Source organism: Peromyscus californicus, unplaced genomic scaffold, assembly GCF_007827085.1.
Source record: "Peromyscus californicus insignis strain IS unplaced genomic scaffold, ASM782708v3 Scaffold_8__1_contigs__length_139910024, whole genome shotgun sequence".
In the NCBI taxonomy this organism is placed as follows: domain Eukaryota; kingdom Metazoa; phylum Chordata; class Mammalia; order Rodentia; family Cricetidae; genus Peromyscus; species Peromyscus californicus.
This window is the reverse complement of record NW_026294606.1, coordinates 115,459,454-115,469,392: the sequence shown is the minus strand read 5'-3', so window position 1 is coordinate 115,469,392 and position 9,939 is coordinate 115,459,454. Positions and strand designations below refer to the sequence as shown.

At 43.7% G+C, this 9,939-nt stretch overlaps 1 long non-coding RNA gene across 1 annotated transcript; it reads right to left on the bottom strand.

Moving 5' to 3' along the window:
- On the bottom strand, positions 1-9,647 carry LOC128104348 (uncharacterized). The gene is made up of 3 exons (XR_008215968.1): positions 9,379-9,647; positions 4,529-4,715; positions 1-1,825 (listed from the first exon to the last, which is right to left on the bottom strand). It is a non-coding gene; the product is annotated as an uncharacterized LOC128104348 (long non-coding RNA).
- Positions 9,648-9,939: the final 292 nt, after the last annotated feature.

The window sequence follows — 9,939 nt, the reverse complement described above, 5'->3', positions numbered from 1 at the left end:
TTTCCTCCAAGTGCTTTGACCGTATTCGCCTTCCCATAATCTCTTCTTTCTCCCCCTTCCACTCGTCTCTTTGTCAACATTTTATTCTAGAGAATTTCATACACGGACACAGTGAAAATGATCACCTCTACCTTCATTTCCCTCCACTGTATGATTTCTCCCTCTGTACTATTGCTTCGGTTCCCTCCCTTGATCTCTAACAACGTCCGTCAACTTCCGCTGCCCCACTCTTAAAGCACTCAGAATATTTTGATTTGTTCACTAAGATGTGATCTTTTCTTTCTTCTCTCTTTTGGCTTTCAGAGATGTTCTCAGTTTGTTAGCCTAAGCTGGCCTTGAACCAGTGATCTTCTGCCTTAGCCTTCAGAGTTCTGGGATTATGAGCATGTGCCACCATGCTCAGCCTGATGTCAATTTTGGTTGGCATCGTTTCTGGCCTATGACATCTCAGCTGGTAGCTACTTTATTCCACTGACAGGATTTGGGCATGAGAGGACCTGGGTAGCATTTGTGAAGTCCTGCTTAAGTTATCCAAGCTACCCTCTCCATCTCTTAGAGTCCCTTGTATTCCAAGGACTAGGCACACACATGAAAAACATCAGGAGGACAAGAACAAAACGTTTAGTTTCCTTCCTTCCCAATAAGACTATGAGAAAATCTGTCTGGAGCAAGTTTTGAAGAGGAGTAGTGAGTTCCACTCCAGAGTCAGCATTAGAACCCAGTACGAGCTCCACAGTCAGCAGGGGAGTGAGCAGTGGAGAGGAATCTGACTCATCGCCTCCCCAACGTGTGCATCCGACTTTGCTGCGGCATTCCCGGCTTGTGGCTGTCACTTCTCTTCCTGAATACTTTCATAGCTGTGGCTATTGCCACGTTCTCTGTTCATTTCATACCAAGGCTTGTGGGATGCTTCAAATGCGACGAGGGGCCAAGATAGACTTGCTATGAACCACCACTTCATGGACCGTCATCGTCTCTGGAATTGCATTAGACTAAATCTCAGAGAGATGGCTCCCTGTGGTCAGTGTCTTTTCAACAAATCAAATCTCCCTTCAGACCTTTCTAGGGTAGTCAGTGTTCTCAGGACATAGTCCTTCCAGATGTGGAGGTCATATTCCAGCTGTCTGAACAGCTGAGAGTGCCTTCAGAAATGAAACTTAACTGATTGTCCCACAGATAAAGTACAAGACTACATTAAAATGACCTCATATATTTAGCTCTTCCCAGCTGAGGGCTTTTGGGCTTCTTTCCAGTTTGGGGCAAGACGATAGAAGCTGTGTAAACATTTGTGTGTTTGGCTTTTGTGTGATCACAGGCTTCCGTATCGTTTGGGTAAACACCTCTAAGGAGGAGTTCTGTCACCTGAGAGTACACAGCTAACTTGATAAGAAACTACTAAATTTCATGCCAAAATTCCAGTGCCATTTTGCATGTCCACTAGCAGTAGAAGACTTTTAGGTGCTCCGTGTTCTCAGCCACTCTGGTACCATCACGTTTTCTTCCCTCTCTAGATGTTCCAAGAGAAGTGTGGCAGTTTCTCACCATGGCGTTGATTTGCATGTACTCACTGGGCCTTCTTCCATAAAGCCTCTGCTAAAATATTTTCCCGTCTCTTTAATTTCACTGGGGTCTTTTGAGGGCTGTAACAACCTATCACAGACTGGCTCACTGTGTGAGCTTCTGGTTGCTGTGACAAAATACTTAGGGAAAACAGTTTAGAGGGGAAAGATTTATTTGGAGCATGGTTTCAATTTCATTGCCTTGTCACTCGGCGCTGATGATCTGTGGTGAGGCAGAACATTGTGGCTGTGGCACAGCAGAGATGCTTCATAGAGTCATGAAGGAGAGGAAAGGAGAAAAGAGGGAAGGGGAGAAAAGGGGAGGAAAAAGGAGGAGAGGGAGTGGGGAGAGGAAAGAAAGAGAATATGGGATTAGGAACAAAACGTATCCTTCCAGAGCATGCCACCATCACTTGCAACTGGACCCTACCTCCCAAAGTTTCTGCCACTTCTAATAGCCTTTTAAGTTGGGAATCCATCAATGAATGAAACAGTTTATGAAATCAGAGCCGTCAGGATTTATGTATCTCCCAAAAACCTCGACTGAGAACATGAGCTTCCTGGGGATACTTCAGATGCACAGGCCCTATAGCTTCTGGACGTTGGTAGTTTAGTGGATGAAGGCTGCTTTCTGGTCCACAGTACCTTACAGTGGTGCCCTTACAAGGCAAAAGGAGCAAGACCTGGGTCTCTGTTGTTGGTTTACTAGAAACTGCTCTTCCTTTGTTGCCCAGACTGGCTTCAGACTCATTCTCTTTCCTTAGCCTACCAAGTGCTAGATTATAGGTATGCACCTTCATGCTGGATTATTTATTTATTTGTGCATTTAAAATTACATGTGTGTATGTCATACCTGTGGGTATGTGTGCATGTGTATGGGAATGCAGGTATCTGTGGAGGCCAGAAGAAGGCATCAGAATGCCTGGATCTGGAGTTACAGGTGGTTGTGACTGTCCAATATGGGTGCTGGCAACTGAACTCAGGTCCTCTGGAAGAACAGCAAGTGCTCTTAACCTCTGAAGCATATTGACAGTGCCTGGTGATAGATACATCTTTTACCCAATCTGTATTTTTTTTTTTTTTGGTTTTTCGAGACAGGGTTTCTCTGTGTAGCTTTGCGCCTTTCCTGGAACTCGCTTTGGAGACCAGGCTGGCCTTGAACTCACAGAGATACTCCTGCCTCTGCCTCCCAAATGCTGGGATTAAAGGTATGCACCACCACGCCTGGCTTGTAAAGTCAGTTTCTTATGGAAAGCATACTATAGGTTTTACTTTTAAATCTTGTATTATTAGCCAGGCATGCTGGCTCACACCTTTAATTCCAGCCCTCAGGAGGCCGAAGCAGGTGGATCTCTGTGAGTTCAAGGCCAGCCAGGGCTATGTAGAGAGACCCTGTCTCAAACAAAACAAAATAAAGAACAAAAAAGAAATCATATATTACTATCTCTATCTTATAGCTGGTGTTAAGACTTTTCGTATGATTGCCCCACACCTTGTGTGTATGGGATGCATGTGTACTGCAATGTGTGTGTAGGTTTGAAAGTCTCTTTGGCTGTTGCTTCCATGTTTGAGTTGTGGGGGGGGGGTGTCAAACTTTGTTGGGGTCTCTGTGTTTGCTGCACACTCCAGTCTGGTTAGCCTGTGAGGATTCATAGTTTCTCTTTTCTTGCCACCAGAACACTGGGATGATAGATGCATACTTCTCTGAGGCTTCCCATGGTTCTGGGGATACGGCTCAGGTCCTCCACTTGCAAGACAAGCTACTTTATGGACTGAGCTATCTTCCTAGATCCCAGATATGTTGCTAAATACTATAATATTGTTTCATGTGTAAAAATCTTAAAATGATCTATGCTGATCCCACCTCCCATCCTTTATCAACAAGCATTTTAGTTTGACACATACTGTTTTATAATATTACTTTTGCTTTAGGCAATCTGTTTTCATCTGGACAGTGAAAACAGAACCCTAATTACATATTTACCTTTATTTATTTGATTTCTGTCAGTATCACATTTATTCTGCCTGAACAATGTCCCTTGAAAAGTCTTGCAGTGCACGTCTGTGAGCAATGAAGTTCTTTTGGTTTTTGTCTGAGAAAACTTTCCCCTTCATATTTTGAAACATTTTTTTCTTGGAGTATAGAATTTGGTGGGTGTCTCCCCCTACCCAGAAGCCCCTTAAAATGTTATATCACTGTCCTCTAGCTTGTGTGGTTCCTGTCAGGAAGTTTGCCAGAGTTCTTATTTGTGTTCCTGCCTGTGTGATGTGCCTTTTTCTACCAGCTGCCGTACTGTATTTCCTCTGTGCTCGTTTGAGTAATTTGTATACTGTGTATGTAGATTTGCTTTGCTTGATGTTTATCTTGTCAAACAACAGGTATTATAATGAATTCTGGAATATTCTGCACCATTATTTTTTTTTTTTTTTTTTTTTGGTTTTTCGAGACAGGGTTTCTCTGTGTAGCTTTGCGCCTTTCCTGGGACTCACTCGGTAGCCCAGGCTGGCCTCGAACTCACAGAGATCCACCTGGCTCTGCCTCCCGAGTGCTGGGATTAAAGGCGTGCGCCACCACCGCCCGGCCTGCACCATTATTATTATTATTATTTTGGATTTTCAAAACAGGGTTTCTCTGTGTAGTCCTGGCTGTCCTGGGACTCACTCTGTATACCTCGAACTCACGGAGATCCACCTGTCTCTACCTCTCGAGCACCAGGATTAAAGGCATGCACCACCACTGCCTGGTTTACAGTATTATTTTATGACTATTTTTCTATCTTATTTTCTCTTCTCCAGGAAAGGAAATCGAATCTCTTTCTGGGATTACATGTTTATTAAACTGTTGCCTTTCAGCTTTTGGTGTTTCATTCTGCTTTCTTCTCCTCATTCTGAGTTTGGGTAATTCCTATTGACTGTATCCAGACTTACAGACAGCCCCCACCCCAGGACCATGGGAAAGACAGGCACACCTATTCCCAAAGATGAGGCTGTTGTTCATAGTTAGTTTCCTCCATTCCCTTCTTGATGATCAGTCTTCATTGTTAGTTTGCCCGGATTTGAATCACTAGAAGACAACTCTGGGCATGTGTGTGATGTTTAACTGGGGTGGGACGCACCTTGAATGTGGACAACACCATCCATGGCCGGGGTCATAGGCTGAGGAAAACAGAGAAAGCAAACCAATAAGCATTTAACTTTGTGCTTCCTGACCACGGGTACAATGTGACCACCTGTCCCTGCTCCTGCCGCCATGCCTTCTTTGCCGTGGTGGAGTGCCTCTTCTGGAGCTGTGCCAAAACAGACCTTTCCCATCTTAGGCTGCTATAGTCAAGTCCTTTGTCATAGCAACAAGAAAAGTGGCTTTCCCCCTGTGTTCTGTGAGTGCCACAGACAGGCCGTGGCATTAACACTAGCGGCTCTACAGGAAGTCTTATAATGAAATGGTATGATTTGATTTTAAAGCACCATACTCATAATCGAACAGACTGTTCTTACTGCATGTCACTCAATAGTTCTGTCCCTCTGTGTTCACACCATTTATAAAAGCTGAGTTCCTACTTTCACAGTTCCATCCGAGTCACTACAGGTGCTGAACATAATGGCACGTAAGTAATTTTCAGACAAAACCAAATCATCTTATTGAATATTCTACTCCATTGAAATTCTCTTTAGCATTAAGTAATTTGGAGTGAATGTTCCAGAAAGCTTTTCATGGTGGCAATTCTCAAGAGCAATTTTGGATCTAGTGGAATATTTATAAGGGAAGTGAAACCGGGAAAATCCAAATTACAGTTTAGAGTAGAGGTCATAAGGAGGAAGCCGGATCGCAAGGCTGGAGGCTATTGAAATAAAAATTCTCCAACTGCAGGCAGCACACAGGAAAACCAATAGCATTAAAAAAACATGCCTTGAACGTTTTGATGATCCTGTGACTGATTTAGTTGAAATGTGTGGTGTTAGGTGGTAAGGGAAAGTCATTCTGATGGTAACAGAGAAGAGTGACTATCTACCATGATGTATGCTTAGAAATTTTGGGTCCTATCATGTCTACTTCAAGGATATGAGCAAAACCCAATGTGACTCCATGTTTTTTGTCCCCCCTAGTGCTGTGGACTGGTGTACAGAATGGGGGCCTGGAGAGGAATGGGAGGGGCATGTGCACAGTGAGGGAGAGGGCATCTTTCTCTACTATGATGCATGAAAGCATCAGGCTGCCTTAGTGACGTTCTCCATCGCTATGACAAAACACACTGCAAAAGCAACCCCAGGGAGAAAGCGCTCAGCCCAGCTCAAATTCCAAGGCATAGCCAGTATGGCAGGCAAGCTGGGGCAGCAAGAGCTTGGAACGGCTGGTCACCCCTCCTCAACAATCAGGAAATCAGGATACAGGGTGGGATGAATTCATTCTGCTGTTTAGTTTTCATTTTATACACTACAATCCAGGATCCCCCGCCCAGGGAACAGTGCCACCCACAGTGGGCAGATCTTTGCCCCTCAATGAATACAATTAAGATAATCCCCCACAGGCATACCTAGAGGGTCAGCTCCCAGGATCTAGATTCTGTCAAGGTGACTTTCAACACTAAGCACCACAGAGATCTAACTCTTGATTGCCTAAATCCCTACTGGAAAAGGAGATTAATCATTTCTAGGTAATTAATAGGAGCACTGAACCCTTTGTTCACATGTATACATGTCATTAACAGAGCAAAGTACCAGCTGGAGGCAGATGATTTTTTTCTAATTTCTCTGGAGGATTCTTTGGGTATGAATAATTTTCAGAATTTTAAGCTTCACCGTTACTAAAAAGGAAGGGAACTGTAACACCTATATTTGGTTACCTCTGGTGTTATACTGGTGTCTTACTAGAGTGTCCAAGTGATGTCTTTCATGGATTATATGAGTCTATTCATTCTTTAGGGCATGTCAATCCTTCTTTTTTAAAGATTTATTTTTATTTTTAAATTATGTGTGTCTATGTGTCTTAGTGTGCATGTGTGCATGTATAAATACAGTTGCCTGTGGAGTCTAGAAGAGGGCATTGGATCCTTTGGAGCTGGAATTACAGGTGATTGTGAACCACCCGATGTGATTGCTGGGAACTGAACTCAGCCTATGTTCTTAGTCACAGGGTTGCCTAAAGCCATCAGAAAACGCCGATATTTACATTACAATTTATAGCAGTAGAAAAATTATAGTTATGAAGTAGCAATGAAAATGATGTTACAGTTGGGGGTCATCACAACCCGAGGAACTGTATTAAAGGGTTGCAGCATTGGGAAGGTTGAGAACCCCTGCCCTCACTGCTCCAAGCCACCACTCCAGCACTGCCACTTCAATTATTCTGCTGCCCATTTCACAGATTTTCCTCTCTATTACATCTCTCTACTATTTCCCACGAACACCGTGGTGAGGATGGCCAGCTTAGTTCCTTTATCTTTTTCCATATCAGATTCATGCTCCTGGTAACGAGGTCATCCCTTGGGAACAAATGTGCTCTCCTATACTTGGGGCCCTCTTTCCTTTACGTTTCTGCTGGTCTCCAGGTCTGGTTTCATTGAGAAAAACACTGTTGAACACTTGAATCAGTTGCTTGTTAAAACTTCACCTATAGATATTAAGACTGTTTGTAAAACGTTATTTCTATAGATTACAATTTGAGACTACAGGTTCACATACTATATATAGTGTCTATATAGGCTCTTTATGAACTTGTGGCCTAACTTACAGAAAGAGCTGTTCTGGGTGAGGTGGTCTCCATTGCAAGTGAAATCTAGCCTTTCTGTGGTGAATGGTAAAGTGCAGGTGTTTTTCAGTAGTGCCCTGGTGACTGCACTTGGCCGTAAGTGGGTCACCATCTATGAGGTTCAGTTAAATGGCCTAAAACGTTCTCTCCAGCTCCTTCTGTTGTTCCTTGGTGAATGTCCTAGCTTCCCATCATGTGGTCAATGCTGTTGTAGACGACACATAAACAGCTCCTCTTTGCCTTTGTTCCGTGAACTGAGAATTTATTTACTCACATTTCAGTCTATTGAAATCCTCCCCAGTGTGTGTTTTTTTTTTTTTTTTGAGGCAAGATCTTAGAGTTGAGGGTAATTTTGAACTTCTGACCCTCATTTTTCTGTCTTTTGAGTGTTGGAATCACAGGTGTATATGAATAATTCCAGTTCATGTGGTGCTGGAGATGGAACCTAGGGCTTCATGCATGCTAGGCAAGCACCTACCAGGTGAGGTACAACCCCAGCTACTGACCTTTTAGTTTACCTTCATCTATAAGACTTTTCTTCATCTATTTCATGAGGCTCTGACAGAATATTACAGACTGGGTGTTTTATAAAAACAAATTTAATTCTCACAGACCAGAGGGTGGGGAGTCTAAGATCATTGCCTTGGCAGGGTTGGAGTTTGGTGAAGGCCTTTTCTCTGTTCCTAAGACGGTGGTGGCCTTGAATGTGTTATCTTGCAGAGGGGAGGAACAATGTCCCTTACACAGCAGAAAGACAGAAGAGCCAAGGAACCAAAGGGGCTCAATTCATCTTTTTGTAACAGCGGCAAAGTCACCATTGAGAGCGGAGCCCTCCTGAGTTAGTCATCGCTCAGAGATCCTGCCTCTTAAAAGTGTAACAATGAAAACTAAAATTCCATTTCCGTTTTAGGAAGGACATGCAAACCAGAGCAAAAAGCCATCTAAGAACCTTTTGTAGCATGTCGTACTCTTCCCTCTGAGACAGCTGAGCTTCCTAGGTCCTTCATTTCCTCCTCTTCCCGCAGCTCTCATTAGGAACCTCCCACATGCTGCAGAGACCTACAGACATGAACTTGCGTCTTCCCTAAAGGATCCCACTGTCTTCTCTCAAAGACACATCACTCACCGTTACAGTTAGGAGCATTTAGTATTTATTATCTTTCCTCGCAGACCAGAGGGATCTTGATACCATAACTCACACTTTAATCACCTTTGAGTCCTTTCTCAACACTTAATACATCAATCATCTCAGAGCAGGTGCTAAAATATTCAACAAATGGATGAAAACAGTAGCTAATGCTGCATACTCAGGAAGCCAAGGTTCCTAGGTTAGATATGGGGTGGAGCTCACAAAAGAGAGATAAGATGAGGTCCTTAGTGTTAGGCAATCACTTCTGTTTTGTCTTGTTGCAGACTGCTACAGAGTACTTTAATATTCCAAGGCTTTATTGTTCCCTAGATGCAGGCATAGGATGAGGATGGGGGTGCCAAGAGGGATGCAAGACTTTGCAGGGTGACTACTTCAAAAGTAGCAAGCCTCCTTCAGATGCCAGCTCTGGTCTACTTGTCATATTTCCAAGGGTGGCATGCTACAGTTCTAAAGGATTCGTGCAGGTGAGGATAGGGCTTGGTTGGGTACGATGTTTATATAAATAACCAGTTTCTCTTACTTCAGACGACAATGCTAAATAGTCTGAGGAACAAGCAGAATTACAGACTAAGGCGAGTGCAGTCTTAAAGCACAGTCAACACTCGCTAAGCAGCCTATGGTAAGACAAAAACAAGTATCATGTGTCTGAATAACAGAAGTTACAAAAGTAGGAGCGAGACCACAAAGGGGTCCACCAACGCGGGACAGAACGGGAGCCCAGCAAAGCAAATGAGATATTGCTCTTATAATTGTTATCTTATTAACAATACTATAACAACTTAATGTGTTTTTCTCCTTGCACTCGGCACCTCACATATATTAACACATTTATTATTCAGAAGAGCACTTAATTATAGCTACCATTATTATTACTTTATGGATGAAGAAATCAGAGTTCAGTGAGAAAAGCTGCCAAAACTCACCAGCTAGCAAGCAGCAAATGTACTGTGTCTCCTTCAGAGCAAGGTTTCTCCAAATTATCTGCCACAAGAGCCTCCTTTGAAGTTAGAATCCTGCTGGAGCCACTTCCCCCGGATGTGTCTTTCCAACTTAGTTTGAGGTGGACTTTAAACGTCGGCTCCATGGTTTCTTAGGTGTCTTTCTCATTTCCTGCTTCCAGACTTTTCTAAAGCCGTGAAGGGAGACAGCTGCTTCTTACAAGCTCAGACCAGATGCCGAAAAGAACGGTCCTTAGCCAAGGCGGAATGAGAGCTGACTGAATAATGCACCAAATTTCTGCCCTTCAGACAGACACTTCGGAGATGCCGGGCGGATTCTCAGAAGCCCTCTGGGGCCGGGGCTCCAGGCACCACACGAACCCATCCCTGGACCCCTTTGCTTTTTTTTATTCCAACCCTCTCCACTCCTGCTTCCTCTCCTGCTCCTCCCCGGACCCTCCCCTCCTTTCATTTTTTCATTTGTGTGTGTGTGGTTTTTTTTTGGAGATAGGGTCTTCGTATCTTGCTAAGTACCCCAGGATGGCT